This window comes from Equus quagga, chromosome 9, assembly GCF_021613505.1.
Source record: "Equus quagga isolate Etosha38 chromosome 9, UCLA_HA_Equagga_1.0, whole genome shotgun sequence".
Classification (NCBI taxonomy): Eukaryota; Metazoa; Chordata; class Mammalia; order Perissodactyla; family Equidae; genus Equus; species Equus quagga.
In genome coordinates this window covers 83,044,911-83,064,997 of record NC_060275.1, presented here as the reverse complement: position 1 = coordinate 83,064,997, position 20,087 = coordinate 83,044,911, and positions in this window count along the sequence as shown.

Here is a 20,087-nt window from a genome sequence, read left to right as displayed (position 1 = left end):
AGATAGTCATTTATTCCCAGGAAGGGCTTCCGCAACCAGATAGCAAGCTATGTCATGCATGTGATGAAATGGATTCAGAATGGGATCATGAGAGTGTCTCCATCATGCAGCAGAAGAAAGAGAGAGAAAGAAAATATGATCATGTTCCTAAGGTCCCAGCACTGGATCAGGAGATCACTGAAGTAAATCCTGATACTAAGGAGATGCTGAAGTTCTAGACTTTGGCAGTCTGTCCAACACGCAGGTGGCTCAGCCCACAGTTTGAATGGATTTCAACCACGTGGAGCCATTTGATTCTTCTGCAATGGTGTAATATTCTCAAGAAATCTGGGACAACGACAATAAAAAAGGCAGACCGCACAATAAATCTAGCTCTCTCCAAGTTATTTACCCAGTGTAATCCTTCTTTTGGTAAAAATGCAAGAGAGAACATTGTATTTAATGAATAGCAAATGTTAAGTAGGACGTGCAAGTTCAAAAATGACAAAAAAAAGAGGTGCAGAAGAACTAAAAAAGGAAATTCAAGAGCTGAGTCTGAAAGAATAAGTTGGAAAAATATATTTGCTCTTGTACAATTGCATGTGTGAGTTTGTGTTTTTGTGTGTGTATACATACAATTGTACATGAACATATACACATACATGATATATATATGTGCATATATACACATACATATATAAAAAAGCAAATTTATAAATAGACTCTCTATTAATTAAAGATTTGTTTGATAGAATTGATCTGATCCTTCACTTTAGGGGCTACGTGAGAGACTTATGTAAGATAAAACCAGTTGGTGGTTAGTGGCAGACGCAGAGAGGAGTCAAATCAACAAGCTGATGGATCACTAGAGAAGAGCATTGCTTCACAAGTCTGGGTCATGGGAAAGTGCCCATTTGGCTATATGAGTGGAAGTAGGAGAAGTTTTTGAATAATAATTCATGGGCCTCATTCATAAAGAATCTAACTCAGAGGAGAGGCCAAGAAAATATATATATGTGATCAATCCCAATAGCCATTTCAGAATATGAAACAAAGTACAAAGGACTAGATAATCCATACCATCTCCGTTTGCACTGTTCCCAAAAGGAACTTTCAGCTCCATCTTTTCTATTAAGCCTGGCGACATGGCTTTCCCTCTTTCCCTTAATTCTCTACACATTCTTAAAATACACTGTTTTACTTAAGGAAACATGAATCTGTTTCTTGCAACGGAATAAAGCTCAACAAACTATAGGACATCACACCTTTCATTTACTTTACACTTTTGAAAAACATTGCTTCTACAAGCACTTATATTGAAGATGGAAATTATTCACAGAATCACAAAAGTAGACATTGAATTGTAAATTATATGATCCAGTTTAATTTTCAAGAAAAAAATAATGCATTTTCTAGTTGTGATAGTGTCTGTGCTTTAAGATCAGTTATCTTACAAGGTCACATGTTATTGTTTCATAACTCTAATATTTAGGAAGTCCTAACATATGCCCTATTGAAAATTCAGTCCCCAAATTAGTTATCATCCGACTATACAAAAATTTCTGTGTGACTTAAAAAGTTGAATAATACTGAAGTCCACATCATAAAATATTATAGGAAATATATGAGGGTCAGAAATCAACCAAGGAATGTATTAGAGTTCTCTAGAGAAAAAGAACTAATAGGAGACATACGTATATATAGCCAGGTTCATATATATGCATATATAAATATATATATGAAGAGATTAATTACGAAGAATTGGCTCACACAATTATGGAGGCCGAGAAGTCCCACAGTCTGCTGTGGCGCACTATGAAGGAAGAGATCAAGACACAGAAAAGTGAGCATGCTAGAACAGGTCTATGATACAAAATGGGAAAACTCAACAACCGACCACGCTGTTTTGGAGGGACTGAAGGCCGTTTTGTTTACCAAGGCAATGGGGAATGACTAATGAGGCGACACAAGCATAGTTTAAAATCTCATTAATGTCTGTGCTACATATATTGGAACTTTGTTGAGATGCTATTATAGAACCAGCCTATAGTAATGGAGATGACGCAGTCCTGGAATAGCAGAGGCCAGGTGGCAGCATCTAACTGTCTGAGCCAAGGTGACTGTAAGTAATGTACTGAGCAGCAGAGTTAGAAGGGCAGTCAGGGGTGCATAACACTTAGAATTCTATAAAGATGGTTCATAAAACATAGATGGGCAGCTAAGAAATATATAATTAATTAACAAACATAGTAAAAAGATATTAAAAAAGAATGAACAGAAGAATGAGGTTCACATTGCCAAATGAAAGTCAAAATCCCTTTCCCAGTTATCAAATTAAAGCCACTTCATAGACCCAGAATCTACTGAGTAGAAGCTGGGTCTCCATGAGGAAGGATCCTGCAATACCATGGCAAGTATCAACTGATGTGCTTTCCCAAGTCCTTCTGCAAAGGGTAACCACACACTGGGAAAGGGGAGGTATTCAGATCCTTTTAATGTTGTTAGATAAAAGATTCGAGTTTATGCTGATATTCAAGGAAGCAGCACCTTCTCACCTCCTTCTAGGAGAGGGATATGTGCATCAGGTAATAAACAGAGCCTTTGCTCAGATCCATCTCACAGTGGGTCTGCTGGGTCCACAGACGGCTTTGGTCAGTAGAGTACTGTGAATGTTTTCAAACTGGCTCTGTGAGGAGAAAAAAAATCCCTATTTTTCATAGCAGTTGTTTGTTTCCATGGTGTAAATCCTCCCACCATGACTGATATTACGTTCCCAACATAATAACACTGAACATGGAGTTGGGAAGAGATGTGCATTGTTGGCTCTCATGAGCCAACCCAAGCCAGCTCCAGCACACCACTGCATATGGTACTCATTTCCCCAGATCACAAACATATAATTGGAATGGACATACTTAACAGTTGGCAGAACACTCATACAAGTTCCTTCACCCGTATGGTAAGAGTTATTGTAGTAGAGAAGACATCTCACCTCCACCAGCCAATATAGCAATAAAAAACAATACTTGTCCTGGGGTGAGGAGTAAGTTAGCAGTCAAATACTTAAAGAATGAGGGGCTGGGGGTTCTTGTGTGGCGTAGATCAGGTTCTCTGGAACCAGGTTGAAATACAATTTGGTGAAATATATTTATTACATATCAACACCTATGAAAGGAAGAAGGATAAAGCGCTTCTGAGCAGAAGAAGAAGTCAAAATTCAATGCAAAACTGATAAAATTTCAGCCAATTCATCTGAGAGTTCTCGAGTTAGCATATTTGTGATAATGTCCCACACGGGATTAAATCACTGGCCTTTTGAACCCTACCTTGATCAATTATTGGAAGGGCATGACTTCAGCAAAGCAATTTTCTGAAGCTAAGGCAGACTTAACTGGAAGGAGCCCATAACTGGATGCTCTCTACTGACCACACTCCATACAGGTAGGGAACAAATCCTTCCTCAGAGGACATCTGGGTGGCACATCTCTGTGTTAATCTATCCATCTTAATTCCCATTTAGTTCACCAGTCAGAAATCTGCAAAATCCACCTGAATAGTGGTGGATAATAGTAGGCAGTTGAAAACTCAACCAATAACCAGTGAGAAAGAATTGCAACACTTAATAGGCCTTCGTGGCGACCATAAAAATGCACCTCTCAGATCTTCTGCTTCCGGGTCCATAATTGACTGACAGCACTGGCTGTTCTTTTGGATCCACTACCATGTTTACACGGAGTCCACACTGCCCACGTTTGTCACACAAGAACAACCTAATGTCACACATAGTTTGTCTATGTCCACTCAAAGGTAGTCCTCATCAGGGAGGGGAAATCCTTCCAAAGGGCAGGGCTTCAGACACTGCATCTCAACACCTTGGTGAAGAGAGCCCAAGATAAGTGTATACTTGGAATAATGTGCAGAGGCAAATGGCTTAGCAGGTGGGGCAGAAACTTAGAGAAGCAGGATTTAAGGATCCAGGACCATGAAGTCAAAAGAGGGGTGGGTATGGGAAAACAGTGAGAGAGTCTTTGTAAAATGGCATGTTACTGTAAGCACTCAATACTTGGTGGTTGTGATTATTATTATTGTTGTAGTGCTTGTTAATTTGTTGTTCTATCATCTCACAATGACAGGTTTAGGCAGTTCTTATTCATTAATCTTGTTTAGTATTTAATAAGCCATTTCAGTTTTTAGACATTTCTATTTAGCTTCGTGGATTTTTTGCATTATTTCTTTGAAAATTTTTTCACTTTTTTGTCAAATCTCTCTTGATTATATTTTGGCCACCCAGAATTGAAATTCTGCATATTTTTTCTTTTTAACTTTTGAATCCCATTGCTTTTTTGCTTTTCTTTAGGAGTGTTCCTCAATTGTACCTATAACCCTTCTATTTAGTGTTATATTTTGGAAACTAATGTTTAATTTCTAAGAGTTCTTTCTTTTTGTTAGCTCCTTTTTATTGGCATCTTATTCCAGATTTTTAGATATAATATTTTCCAACTCTATATGTGGATTCTACTTAAAGTTTTGTTTTATTTAAGTTCTATACTGCATTTCAGGATCACTTCTCCTAGGATTATGTATTTATTTATTTATCTCCTAAAATTTTATTCTTATTTGTCTCTTTTCCCCTAGGATTACCTTTTTTTACTTATTTATCTTAATCTATGTTGCTTATGTTGCAGGCTTTTCTCAAGTCTTTGGTGATCCATGGGTATCCATTCATATTTAATAATGAGCCCGCTCCCCAACAAAAGCTTACAAAGCTCTGTGCACATGGGTGGGTTTGCTCATTTTAAGGCTTGACTTTTAGAGTGAGAGGCTATGATGCTTACCTGGAAGTCCTCGTTATATAGCAGGGTCACAGAGGTGACACTCTACGGATCTGTCACCTACAGTAGCTGCCTAGCTTTCCTCCAGATGGTTCACTCACTTTTTTTAGGTAATAATACTTGCATTTTTAGCTGAGGAGAGAGTGCTCAGCTGCTGCTATTCTGTTGGAAGGGAGAAGCCAGTTTACTCTTCCATACATGGACCTGTAAAATGCCCTCTGGTTTTCATACCTACGTACCTGCCCTTTCACAAACCTGATATGTTCTAGTGCAGGGCCTCCCTACAGTTAGACCAAATAGGGCAAATATATCCTCAGCTGGGATCTTCTGTTCTGCTTCATCAGTCAATGGAATTAAGTAAGCACAGTTTTGTTTTCAACAAGCCCAGACTCTAGGAGTGTTGATAAACACAGAAACAGACAATTATAATATAGCTGTGAAAAAATATTGCTGAAAAACACAGCAATATATTTATTCAGGTGAGATGGCATGATCTTACCTACAGAGTACCTAAACCCACTGGAGAGTCAGATAGTACCGAGCTTCTGTGGTCAGGTAAGATCTCCTAGGAAAAGGAGCATCGCATTTCTCAAGGCCTCATATCTCACCACTGATGGATTATGGAAACTCAGAGTTGGTTTTCTGGTTATTAATTTCAGTGTCATCATATTAAAAAGGGTATAACTATATATTCCTTATAGGGTATTTTGTGAAGATTAAATGGCTTGATGCATATAAAGCCCATACACAGATGCTTAGAACTAGAAAGAACTTGCATATAGAATGCCCTCAGTAAATGAAAGTTATTGATTTTCTTCAATTTTGTCATATATCTTTAATCATATTTTATCTTCTCTGAGATACGAATTATTATTATGACTCTTGCCAAAGTAATATATCCACTGTCAGGCAATTCATTAGGTTATGACATAGCTGTCACTGTCTACTCATGTGTGAATTTACAATGCTTAGAAGGTGTCTGCTTATCTGCTTGTCATCTCAGCTGAGATATTTTTATTGGTGGTTCTACAAATTATTGAAATTAAAAGTAAATCTTTAACTGTCTCTTCAAGGAAACAATTCTGTGATGCAGAACTGAAACAAAATACTTAAATATACAGAAAATATCTGAAATTAAATGTAGTAGAGATTGCCAGATCTCTTGTGATAGGACTGATGTTTTTAAATCTATGACAGGTTAGTGTGACAGATTAATTCACAATGGGTTATGAATTAGGAGATAACATTTTTTTACCCAAAACTTCTAGTTGACTTTTAATAAAAGTGGAGGTACTCCAGATTCAAATCTCAATTAAAGAGGAAAAATAAGTGCAACCTGGTTTCTCCAATCTGCTTTAAAAGTGTATTGTAAATGTTAGAGGTGCAAAATGATGAGTGTGGATAAGGACACACAACATGTCTTCAGGATAACATGCAAAATTTCTAATGCACATGATTAAATCAGAAAAATCTTTAGTCTTTAACAATGAACTCATTTTTTTTACTGTGCTGAAGAGAAAAATAATGTGAAAGTCTTTCTTAGTCAAGAGAAATGAACAAAGCTTTAAGAAAATATGTAAGTTTAAATCTAACAAAATATATTTAGTAACTTTATGTTGAAAATTATAAAATATTAGTGAAAGAAATAAAACAAGGCCTAAACAAATGGAGAGATATACCATGTTCATGGATTGGAAAACTTAATATTCTTAAGATGACAGTTCTCCCCTAATTGATCTATACATTTCAAGTAATCTCAATCAAAATGCAAAAAGAACTTTTTGTAGAGATGGACAAGCTGATTCAAAAATTTATATGAAAGTAAAGGAACTAGAATTGCCCAAAAAAAAATTGTGAAAAAAGAACAAAATTGGAGGACTCACACTAACTGCCTTCCAGATTACAGTGAGATGTCAGTAGCAAGCTTGACCAATAGATCAATTCAACAGACTATAGCATCCAAAAATATGCCCACACAAATATTGCCAACTGATTTTTGACAAAGTGCAAACACATTTCAATGGAAAAAGAAGAGATTTTTCAACTAATGTTGCTAACAACTGGTCATCCCCTTGTAAACAAAAAACAAACAAAAAAACTTGATCTAAACCTCACATCTTAACAAAAACTAGCTCAAAATAGTTCAAAGACCCAACAAAAGATATACAGCTATAAAATTTCTATAAGAAAATCTTTTTGACCTTAAGTTAAGCAAAGAGTTCTTAGATACATCATCAAAAACATGATCTTGAAGAGAAAATTTGATAAACTGGACCTTATCAAAATTAAAATAGTTTGCTATGTGAAAGACATTGTTAAAAGAATAAAAAGACAATTCACTTGTTCCACATGTAGGGAGCTTAGAAGTCACCAGGCTATCCCCAGGAACAAGCTGAGCAATCAACAATTCTTTTTGAATCCATAAGATAGGGGAGGATACAGGGCAAACTACTCTCCCCAAGATTGGAGACAGACAGGTGAATACAGGGAGTCACAGCTTACTAGAGCAGAGACCCACAAGTAGAAACTTCCATGGGAACAAGAGCCAGGGTAGGAAATCCTGGGCTTTAACTGATAAATTGCTGGAAGCTCGTGCGCACAATTCATGAGAATTAAAAACTCCAGGGGAACCCAGTCATCAATACTGTGAGATTTACCTCCAGGAGCATGACCAGATTCCCACAATAAGTACTGAAGAAAAACTCCCTCAGGCTACCAGCAGAGGGAGGGCAAAAGGAACCACTTTGAAATAGGCCAAAGCACTCTGCTCTTGAGGCCTGCCTTCAGGGGAAACTAGTTAAGGAGAGCCTAAACAGCTAGAGTAGTCATCAGAGCCAAACTGACCTGGGGAATAGGAATTACCCAACTCCAGCCAGCTCTAGCCATCCTTTCTCACCTAAAGGGAGAGAGAAAAACACAGACTCTTGTGAAGTTCACGGTCCAGCGGCACAGGCTCACTAAAAGACTGAGACTTGATCACAGGACTAGAACTCTTGCCCTCCCTCACACCTCACCACCACATTACTAAAGGTCGTTTACAGCAGTTCCATTTACCCGGTACATCACGACTGGCTATCAAGAAAAAATTACAAGGCACACCAAAAGACAAAAAACTCAATTTGAAGAAACAGAGCAAGCATCAGAAGCAGACACGGCAGGAATTATCAGACAGAAAATTTAAAACAACCATGATACATATATTAAGGGCTCTAATGGATAAAGATGATAGCATGCAAGAACAGAGGGGAAATGTAAGAAGAGGGATGTAAATCCTAAGAAAGACCCACAAAGAAGTGCTAGAGATAAAAAAAAAAACTGTGACAGAAATGGGGAACGACTTTGAAGGACTTATAAGTAGATTGGACACCACTGAGGAAAGAATCTCTGAGATAGAAGGCGTATCACTAGAATCCTCAAAAACCAAAAAGCAAAGAGAATAAAGACTGAAAAAAAAAAAAAAGAATGGAATATCCAAGAGCTATGGGACAACTAGAAAAGATGTAACATATGTAATAGGAATGTCAGAAGGAGAAGAAAAAGAGAAATGAACAGAAGAAATATTTGACACGATAATGATTGAGAATTCCCACAAATTAATGTCAGACACCAAACCACAGATGCTGGAAGCTCAGAGAACACCAACAGTGAATCCTAAGGTCAACTACAGACTCTGGGTGATTATGATATGTCAGTGTAGGATCAGCTTGGTAGAAAATGTGCCATTCTGATGAGTGATAAGGGAGGAGGCTATGCAGGTGTGGGAGCAGAAGACATATGGGAAGTTTCTGTACCTTCCTCTCAAGTTTGTTACAAACTAAAACTACTCTAAAAAAATAGTCTTTTAAAAAAAGATAAGTCTTACTATAAATCAGGGGCAGAAGTACTTAGAGAAGTGAAAAATAACAGATAATTCATAGACTAGGAGAAAATATTTGAAAAGTCCACATGAGACAAAGGGCATGTAACCAGAAAAAAAGAAAGCATATGTATATGTAAATACACACCTATATTTTTGTATGTATACATAAATACATACATACATAAATTCAAGAATAAGTAAACAACACAATAAAAAATTGAGAAAAGTTTTGAGCAGACTATTCACCAAAGAAAATACACAGACAGCAAATAAGTACATGAAAAGATGCCCATATTTATTTGTCTTTAGGGAAATGGAAATTAAATCAATTTGTACCACCATTGTAGTGGTACAATGAGATACCACCTCTCATCTAACATAATTACTAAATATTTTTTAAAGATAAAGAAACTGACAATACCATGTAGCTATAAGAATTTAAAACAATTGGAAGTCTCATACATTGCTTGTGGGAACACATAAAGTACAGCCACTTTGGAAAACAGGTTTGTAGTTTCTTTTAAAATTAAACACACACTTACCATATGGCTCAGCAATTCTACTCCTGGGTATTTACTTGTGTTCACACAAAAACCTGTATGCAAGTGTTTAGAGCAGCTTTACTCAAGATTATCAAAAACGGGAAACAACTCAAATGTCTTTCAACCCATGATGGCTAAGCAAATTGGTACATCTATATAATGGAATATTAATTAGCAACAAAAAGTAACAAATTACTGACACACACAACATGGATGAATTGCAAGTACACTTTGCTAAGTGAAGGAAGCCAGGCCCCAAAGAGTACACACTATACAATTCCCTTTATATGACATTCAGGAAAAGGCAAAACTATAGCAACAGAAAACAGATCAGGTTTTCCAGGGACTCGAGTTGACGGGAGGAGTTGACTACAGAAGGATAGGGGAAAATTTGAAGGGATGATGGAGACCTTCTAAATCTTGGCTGTGGTAGGGGTCTCAAAGCTGTATGTTTGCCAAAACTCACAGAGCTGTAGACTTTGCAAAATCAAGAATCATATTGCTCCTTTGAAACAACAGCTTGTAAAATTTCTAGGTTAAAATTTATGGCCTCACCCTGTTTCTTCTAAATTAGTTTTCAATTTAATCAATGGATATTATTTAATGTTATTTTTATCTTTAAATTCAAGTCAGGAAGTTTGATACCTAAACATTCAAGCCCGAATTTAAAACATGAAAGTACTGAAATGCAGCATAGTTATAAACACTTTGGAATAATATAGTTTGTTTGTAATAACAATTCAAATTAAACTCATTATGGGCTCACTGTGTTCTAAAGCAAGTTAATAAAAAAGATACATACCTAGTTAATAGCAAAGAGAAAAGAAAAGAAAAGAGATTCTACTGAGCAGTAAGAGGAGGGAAATCAAACTACAGCAGCTTTGTGATGATAAAAGATAAAAAAGAGAAAGGGAAACTACCCATAAAGTGTAGATGAAAATGCAAGTTGTACCTCAAGAACTTTGAGTAAAATAGGATAGATAAAGGAACATTATCCATGGAGAAAAATTAAAAACTAAGAAAACATAAGGTCTGGAGCAGTTTAGTGTAAAAGATGGAGATTTGGGCGTCATTTGCACACATGACAGTTAAAGACTTGGGTTGATTACACCTCAAAATAGGATGATGTGTTCAGATAAGAGAAAGGAAGTACAGGGAAAGGACACTGAGGAGAAATCTACATATATGTGGAAACAAGTAAAGGATAAAGGGGGGGAAATGTGGCCAAAGAAGGAAAATGACAGCAGAGGGTAATGAAAATACATTAATGAGATGTTGAAAATCATTTACTTATATACCATTTCCCATTTAAACTTTCTAAAAACATAAGGGATAATAAAGTAAGAGTGTTAATGACTAGTAGACGCTAGAGAGAGGAATGGAAGTTCAGCGTGTTTTACCCCAGATCTCATCCTCTGATTTTCATCACCATTTTTCTAAGCTCATTTGTGCATGGTTAATCTTTTGTTACATGTATTTATCAACTGATTCTCTACGAACGGTTGGGAAGAAAAGTCTACAAGCCATAATCTACATAACAGTGGAATTTTTACTTTTTATTAAAAGTTCAAAATTAGACAAATATATGTCATAGTTTCAGTTCTTAACCAAAGTACATCTTTTCTCATCAATTAAGCAAATATTTCCCTGCCTCAACTTCAATTTGCTCAAAAAACAAAAATAAATAACCCTCTCCTCTGTGTTTTATGATTAGTTGGGGGATACACAGATGTTTCTTAAAAATCTGCTGTATTTAAAGAACATCCTCCTCCAAAACTTCCACCTCTCTGTCCTACGGGCTAGTGGATTCAGATGAATGATGGTTTTGTTGGGATATGAAACAACTTTTCAAGAACTGAGATTCATGTATCGTGTATGTGTTCTCAACCCGATAAACATGTAGAAGAATGATACAAAACGGATACACAAGACAGCTTGGGGAGCTCCAGTCTACACCAAGTCTAAGGAACAGGAGACAAGGTATTTGTTTTAGGTAAAAGAAGTTACTAAGTAGCATGTCAAGTCTCTAAAGTAATTAAATTCAAGAAACCCCAGACAACTAATCCCACTGCCTAGCCCCATCCTTTATGGGAAATTGAACAGAAAAAAAGATACTTTCTCTTAATGATCTTTCACTTTAAGCAACATTTATTGAATCTTTGAATATGGAAGGCAAACATACTTTCTGGGTTTTGATCCTGTCTTTACTATGATTTATCATTATTGTCTTGTAAGAAAATAACCCCAACTTCAATCAAATTTAAATTTAAAATAACCTATTTGGTTGTAAAGGGAAAACAGTTTAAAAAATAATTTCACACATTGTGCATTTGGCATGCAACACATAGAACACATGTGTATGAAGAAATTTGAATATGAAATCGAGTAAGCAGGAGTGTGTGCAAGCAACAGATTTGGAACTGAAATATATATAATGATTTTTCTAAACTTTTTCCATTTCTTTATCAAAAATTATAGAAGGAGCTGTATGGAAGCCGTAAGTAGAGAATCAGTTGGTTGATTTAAGGAACTCACGAAGTCCCTAAAAGATAAAATTCTGATCAATTATTTGAAAGCAAAATCTTAGTGAAAAAGAAGAATGAGAATGTTGCCTATAATATTGGGAAATCAAAGTGCTTTTTTGGGATTTCTTTACAACAACTCATTATTAAATTGCTTGCAAAAATAAGGACCTTGTAAAACTCCCTGTTGATAAAAAGCAGATAAACAAGCACTGAGAAAATAGGAACGTATTATATGGGTCTGAGGACCATGCCTTTCCAGAGGGTCCTGGGGACGTATATTTAACCAGGCAATTAACTCTCCATGTTTTAAATCACTAAGTACAATTTCTGAAACTTACAAACTTCCATTGACATAACTTAGTTCTCTCTAATAAAAAGAAAATAAAAAATACTTGGATGATTTTTTTTTTAAGAGAAGATATTTGGTAGGTCTCTCACTTGAACAAGCTTTATTGAATGTTTAAATATGGAAAGTACCCTTGATTCCCCTCCTTCTTAGAATTCCCTTTTTAATAAGAGAATCCATCCTAGCCTTAATCAAAGTTAAAATATATTCTGTCTCTAGAGCAAAGAACATAACAAATAACTTCATATTTTTATGTAAATTATTTATAATATATAGATGTATATTTATAAATGAAGATGAACACACAATTGAATTAGCAGGCATTGCATCTAGACTTACACTTCTAGAAATAAAACTGTAATGCCTTCTCTAAAATCCAAATATTAATATTTGCCAGTAACGTCCTGGATAAATATATATCCTTAACAAAGAGCAGCATTTGACAGGTGGACCACAGAGGACAAATTCAACAATAATTCAAACTATCTGGAAACATACTACAGGGGTATAAATATGTATAATATATGATAAAATTTTCTACATTAAAAATATTTTCTCTTAATAACATAGAGGAAATGCTTCTGTTACAATAGCACCTGGAATTTCAAAAGCATAGACCAAGAAGGATTCTTAGAGGCAGATGGCTTGACCAAGAATTTGAAATGTGGTGAGGATTTCTCAAACAGAGACAAAAGTAAAACAGACCTTCCTGGCAGAAGCAGCTTGAGGAGCACTGGTGCCAAAGTGGGAGCTGTACTGTGGTAGCCTCGCATCTCTAAGAGAGCAAGTGTGTTTGGCTCCAAGAAAGTTTCACCCGCTGAGCTCCTTCACTCGCCGTCAACTCTGGTCCTAACACCCATACTGTGGTGGGTTTGAGTAATGTGGTCATTCCATCCCACTATATCCTCCTCCAAGCATGTAAATCTAGCCCATCTCTTTTCCTTTTCCTTCTTGCTATATGTTTCAAACTTATTCAATCAATAAACAGTACAATTTGAGTAGCTTCATTTGGTCCTATAATGTAGCATGCTTGGCAGCAATCATAGAATTATAGTAACGTGAAACCATAGGATGGTGAGGTTCATTTTGTTTTGATTTACTTTTTGGAAATTCATAATAAGAATACTTATTCTTATATTTAAGTACTAAGTATGCTTATATTTTATGCTTAAGATGCTAAAAGGCATCCAGTGGAGGTAGGGAGAATTTGAAGATAGCTAAGTAGGATGGGACAATTAACAAAAGACGATTTTGTGTAAGGGATTTTAGGAGATGGCGACTAGAGTTCCTGTGGAGGAATGAGACTTGGACAGTGTGAAAGGCATCTCTTCTTCTTTTACAGGAGAAAAAGATTTGGGGGTCATTTGTATTGTGACGAATGGAAATTAGACTTTCGGTGATGAATATGACGTGATGTATACAGAAGTCAAATTATAATGATGTATAACTGAAATCTATGTAATGTTATAAACCAATGTTACCTCAATTAAAGAAAGTAAAAGATTTTGGTAAAGTCATGGTATAAACTCATTTGAAAAAGAAGATAGGAAGTTGAGGGGCATTCTTCATGTGTTTATTTAACTAATATTTGTCAAGAATCTACTATGTGCAAGACTTGGTGATGTGTTAGGTCTTGAGTAGGGCATACTCTGTACACTCACGTAGAAGATAAGTAATTCAGGATGAAAGTGTTGAGATCTGCAGGACCAGTAGGAGGTAGCCAAGAGGGAAGAGCAGAGGGAACAAAAGCATTTCAGGCAGAAGGAATACCTGGTATAGAGTCTAAAGTTTAAGGATCATGTAACACATCAAAAAGTAAAAAGTTGGCTGAAACTTTGGTGTGTGTGTGTGTGGAGGGGTGGAAGGCTGGGGACAGGAAAGGAAGACACACAAGGGAAAACTGGAAAGGTTAGCAGAAGGAATAGACCGTGGAAAACTTTTGCTTTTATCCTAAAGATAACAAAAAGCCATAGAAGGCTTTTAACCAGAATGTGATATAAAACAATAATAATAGTAAGAAGAAACCCAACTGTTGGCTATGTGGAAAATGGATAGAAACAACTTTGAGAAAAGAAGCATTGAAAACCAGAAAATTAAATGGATAAATAGTTCCTGGAAGAAGTTTGAAAAAACAAAAATTAGAAGTAAAATATGGTAAGATTTTAGGGGAAAAAAATGATAAAAGTATGGCCTGATGTTTTGGTAGCTATGATGGGTGTAACAAATGGAACACAATCTTTCAGCATTTGGAAAGATAAAGCTTAATTCCATTACAGTCAAATATGCACACTTTGTGATCCATTCTAAAAGTTTTGCTTGAAAACAATAAAGAAAATATCCTATAGTCATTTTCTTGTTAATATCTGTCACATGGTTATACTTGACCATTATGAGAATGAGAAAAATGGAACTTCTTGCAGTTGTAGGATTTCCAAATTTTCTACACATACTTTATATTCATGCCCATTACTCCAAAAACTTAGCCACATAATAGACACAGAGTGCCTATAAATACTGATGGAAACTTCCCATTTTTTATTTATGGTTGTACTGCCTTTCCTACAGAGCCTTATTTCAAATTAATTTCTATTAAGAACAACCTATCAGCACCACTATAATTGCTCAAGCCTATAAATTTGTGTGCCATTTCTAAGTTCTCTAAAGCGTTATTCACATTTTGGTATAGAATTTTTTTTTTTAATTTTAAAAAGCATATATGTTGATGCCCTAATACTGGAATAATACTAAGCCACCAGCACTACACTGAAATCAGAATGGGAGGTGACCTTTGATCCGGTACAGGGTCCTAGAGACGCTGCTGCTCCAGATTTAACCACTTAATTGATGGATTTGGGGAAATTCCTGGGAATTTCATGGAAGGGACTAGAGCAGCACAGACACTTGGAGGGTCTGAGGCACTCACTGTTTACCATCTGCATGGTAGCATCCCAGCATTTTATCAATCATGATGCCCATTCTATTGTGTGTCATTTGAACATTGGCGCTGTCATAATGGTTAATTTATTAACAACTTCTTCAATTTCCTGTCTTATGTTCTGTCTGCGATAGTCTACCCATCCCTTCTTTCCAAATCGTGCATAAAATTTCCTCCTTTCCCTCTCTATAAGAGTTAGGGAGACCATGACTTGCCCATATACTCTTTACCTGCTTCTTGACCTGCAATTAACCTGGTTGTCCCTTTGGGAATGGTTACACCTTGGCTATACCTTTAGACCTAAACAGCTATATTTCTCATAAGCTTGCTTTTTTGAGAATGCATCTTTTGAAAGCTTTTCCACTCAAGGTTTTCCTCTTCCCTTCAAGTGGTTTTTGATAAACACAACATTTGTTATTCGAGTTTGTAGGGAGCCACAGACCTGTGGTGTGGTTCACGTAGATGACGCTGTCTTAGAGAACCACATCTATTTTTCAAGAACATACTTTTTAAAAAGGATGAAATATTAAAAACAAACAAAGAAGATGCATTGATTCATTTCCCTAGCATCTCCACCATCTCCCACAATTTAATTCAATTTCTGTATTTCTGTGATTCTCTGTCTCTTTCTCCTCATGGTGGTTTTCTCCATTTTCTGACCCTGTATATTTATCATCAGTGTCATGTGGTATGGTAATTATTTCTCCTTGAACACAGGAATTGCATTTTATGTTTCGTTAACATCCTCTCCACTAACTACTGTCCTTGAACTGGTGCACATATAATAGTAAATGATTATTTTGTAGTTCAAACTCTAGAATATGCAGCTTTCTCTTTATCAAGCAGTGGATCTATAGATTTCTCAGACACACGATCAGGGCTCTTGATTCATGACAGATAAATAATGTGACATGCTGATGAGTTATGACATAAGCTAGGAAATTGCCCCTAAGGATTCATGTTCTCCCAAATAAGTAGTTGTACAACTAAATATCACAATGAATAGATAGGATAAAAAAGTCACATGGATCATCTTATTCATTCAGCAAAGGCATTCCCCTCTCCCCTCCATTTTGCCTCACATGCTTGCTAAACACACAAGCTTCTCTGACAAAGTATGGATGCCCTTATATAAGCAGGCTTGGCATCAGTTAAGAGAGCTCAATCAGATAAAGTGGCAGATAGCTTTCTTACCCTGGAGTCAAAAAACTCTCTCACTGTTCTCATGGGAATGCTCTGTGATGACTATAGTGTCTTTAAGACAGCGGATTTAAAGTGGAGTTGGAAACTCATTCAGCAGCAAAAACAAGATCACAATAGTAGTGAAATAGCAATAGCCTAGAAATAGACTTGGCCTCTACCGTCTTCCTGAAATGCTCTCCTCCTTTAACTTTAACTCCTTTAACTTTCATGACATCTTTTTCCTCTGGTTTCTGTTTAATTTTGTAATTACCTTACCCTATTTGAAATTAGTTTTTAATGTTTATTTTCCATCTCTTCCTATTAAAATTAAAGTTCCAAAAGAGCAGAGACTGCTCATTTTATTTTTAGGGCCTAGAGCAGTTCTTAAAATATAGTAGCCATTAATGTATATTTGTCAAACGAATCAACGTATTCATTAATGAATTCAGTACAAATGTATTGAACTCAAATAATGTCAGTTCCTTAACATCAAAGTGCATAAAGTTTATGAGGAAGTCAGTCATGGAAACAGGTGAAATGATGTGCGATAAAGGCCATGGTTAACGTATGTCCAAGTCTTCCTGGAGACAGGACATCTAAAGCCAGTTTCAAAATATGTGTCTAAGAGCTGGGGAAGCACAGTGGGGATCAGAGAGACTAGAACAGAAGGAGGAGGTATATCAACCAATAGGACAGAAGAGCAGAATTGGAAAAGTCAGGAGATCCTGTACAGTCAGGAAACTCTAGGTAGGTTAATATAACCAGACGCGAGTTCGTGCGTGTTGGGCCTGGGGGAGGGGGTGATGGTAGGTGAGTGTCGATTGTAAGAGGAAGGTGGAGTTAGAAAACATGAAACTGGAGATTAAAACAAAGGCCAGATTATGAAGGGCGTATTAGTCAAGCTAAAGTGTTTGATCTTGAAGGCAAGCAAAATTTGACAATGTAACATGATTTGATTTTTAGAAGTATGTGAAGTAAATTAGAAATTTTAAAAAGCTGGGAGCAAAGAGAGAGTTTAAAACTAGTTGCAACAAATCAGGAGAGAAATTACAAGAATGTGAGTTAAGGATGAAGGAATAAAGGGAGAAGAAGGATTCCAGAAGAAGAAAGTAGAAGACATGGCAGCGGTTTAGGTGGAGGAGCGGTGTGAGACAGGGAGGAGTCACGGATAACTCGTGATTTCCAAACCGATTAGACAGAAATACAGGAGGTTCATACCTTAAAGGGGACCAAGCCAAGAGTTCGGTTTCTCGTGCATTTAACTGCAGTTTCAGGACCTCCTGTGGAATCATCCTGTCTTTCACAGCTCTGAAGAGAGAAATGGGTAACAAACCGAGAAAGACAAGAAGAGACAGCCAAGGACGGAACTCTGCAGAACATCAAGCGTTTAAAGACTGGTAAGGAGAACTTTATTAAAGACATTGATAAGAAGAAACTCTGCTCTTTTGGAACTTAATTTTACTAGGAAGACATAGAAAATAAACATTAAATAGGCAATTTCAAATAGGGTAAGGTAAACAAAAGAAAGAAAACAGAATCTTGGGGTCTTAAATGTGGACATTAAAATCAATAAATGAATATAAAATTTAATATCAATTCTCACTTTTTTTCCTTCTCTACAGAACTCCATTTCTGTTTTAAGATGGTAATGTGTCCATTCAACATATTCACTTCTCAGAATTCCTTGGACATACACAATTGTGTATGTCCATGTGAGGCAGTTCTAACCAATGAGCTCAAGTCATTGGATGGGCCAGTCCAGGCTGTTTTTGCTTTTTGTTTCTTTTCTTTATCCATCCTCCTACCTGAAAAATGGAACAGATGATTATCAGCCATGAAAATTACTCATGCCCTAAGGAAGCAAAATAGGAAGAGAGGAGCCTGGATCTTAAATAGCAGTATCCACCGGGGCTTGCCCAACTCAGGCTCCATGTCACGTAAAAAAACAGACAAACAAGCAAACACTTATCTATTAAGCCACTTAGTTAGGTTTCTGTTAAGTGCACCCTAATGCAATGCTAACTGATATGGTGGTTATTCAGGTGTTAGTGGAAGAAAAATGTGCTCACGGTCCTCAGAGAAATTGGCAGAAAGTGTCAGACACATTTTACCATTATGAAAATATACGAATAATGTTTAAAATGTTTGTGAAATTCTACATTCTATATCTACATAGGAGGATTTTAGATTTAGAACCAGAAAAATATGTATTAATTGTGATTTCAATTCTTATTTAACAAAGTCATATAATTTTATAAAATTGACATCAATATATTCCTGATTGTAGAAAATGTTGTAAATAAGTAACATTATAAAAAGTCTTATAAAAGATTGGACATGGACAGAAGAAATCACTCAAGAACAGAAGGCATAACACTGATAATTTTCTTAATAGGGAGATTGGTTGGGGGGATTAATATTAGCAGAGTCAGCAAATGCACAATGTTGTGAAGACCAGTAAGGTATTTTTGCCTTTTGCAGTTTAACCCATTGATTGTCTAATAATGGTAATTTTAATATTAAAGCTTTATTTCTTCAGCTTATAACTTTGATGTTTAAAATAGAAATTACATTGAAATTGACCTAGGAAGGTTAATACTTAAGTTTTAATTAATCGTTTTCTCTCTAGTGGGAATAAGTTCATCAGATTCTCTTTGGCCAATTAGGATTGTGTGTGCATGTGACGCATGTGTGTGTGTGTGCCTATATGACTATATGTGGAGTCAGTGGTAAAGATAGGAGGAAAGAAAATGCGCACAAGAGTTTATACTCCCCAATTTTTTTATGTGGTTTTTTTTTCTGAATTATGCAAGATTAAATGTCAAATTAAAAAGCTTACATTTTATTATCACTTAAAACAAATAATGTGAGTTCAGCCTCCCTAGAAAGATGGAGCAGAACCATTCTTCATGAGAGGCTCTAGGAGCTGTCTCCAGAGCGAATGCTGACACCCTGCCCTGCAGTCTCCACTAGGATATTAAGTATCAGCTGCTTCAAAGGTTGGCGCCAACCTTCTTCTCCAGTGCACCGCAAACCAGAATTAATTGCAAATCAATCGAACAAAGTACAACTGATCAGTAAACCAATTAGTAATTTTAGCTGTTCATCCTGTCTTCATTTATGGGGGGAAAAGTGGGAAATGGAAGTGTTTTTCAACCACATATAAGATTTCAGTCTTCCCTCATTGCTCTCTGCTTCTCCACCCACTTATATTACAAAAATATTCCTATGTAAACCCTGTAAAAAGCTTATATTGCAGAAATATTATGCAGGTAGTCATTGAATTTCTCCACTTTATTTTGGAAGTATGGATTAGCTTTGATAAATAATTACTGGAGAAAATGAAACTAAATAAATTTTGCTATGCAAAAAATGTTAAGTTCTATTTTAAAATCAGTTTGAGGAAAAATTAATTGATATAAGATTTTTTATACAGTTTTTGTTATACTCATCCTCCTCTTAAATGATAGATATATGAAGGTCTCTGACCTAAGGTAAATAACTTTTAGAGGTATATATCACTATCTGTCCTAAATTTCATTATTTGTGTGATATCTTTTCTTTTACTATCCTTTGGTGTATAGACATTATAAACATATATACAAAATAAATCTATATTTATAGCTTTCTCCGTTTCCTCCCACTCCCAAATGAATTCACCTTTGATAGTACCTCGTATGTTACCTAAAGGTTATTCAAGGTTCTTTTCATTTATTTTGTGTAGGCCTGCACTCTAATACTGATTAGGAATTTTTTCTTTCTTTCTTAATCGCAGGGCAAAACATCAATTTCCAGTGACCCATTGGGCAGGGTTTACATAAAATTATTCTGCTTGAGAAAGAAATTAAATGCATGTTAGTCCTGCCATTCATAGAAGATGACGGATT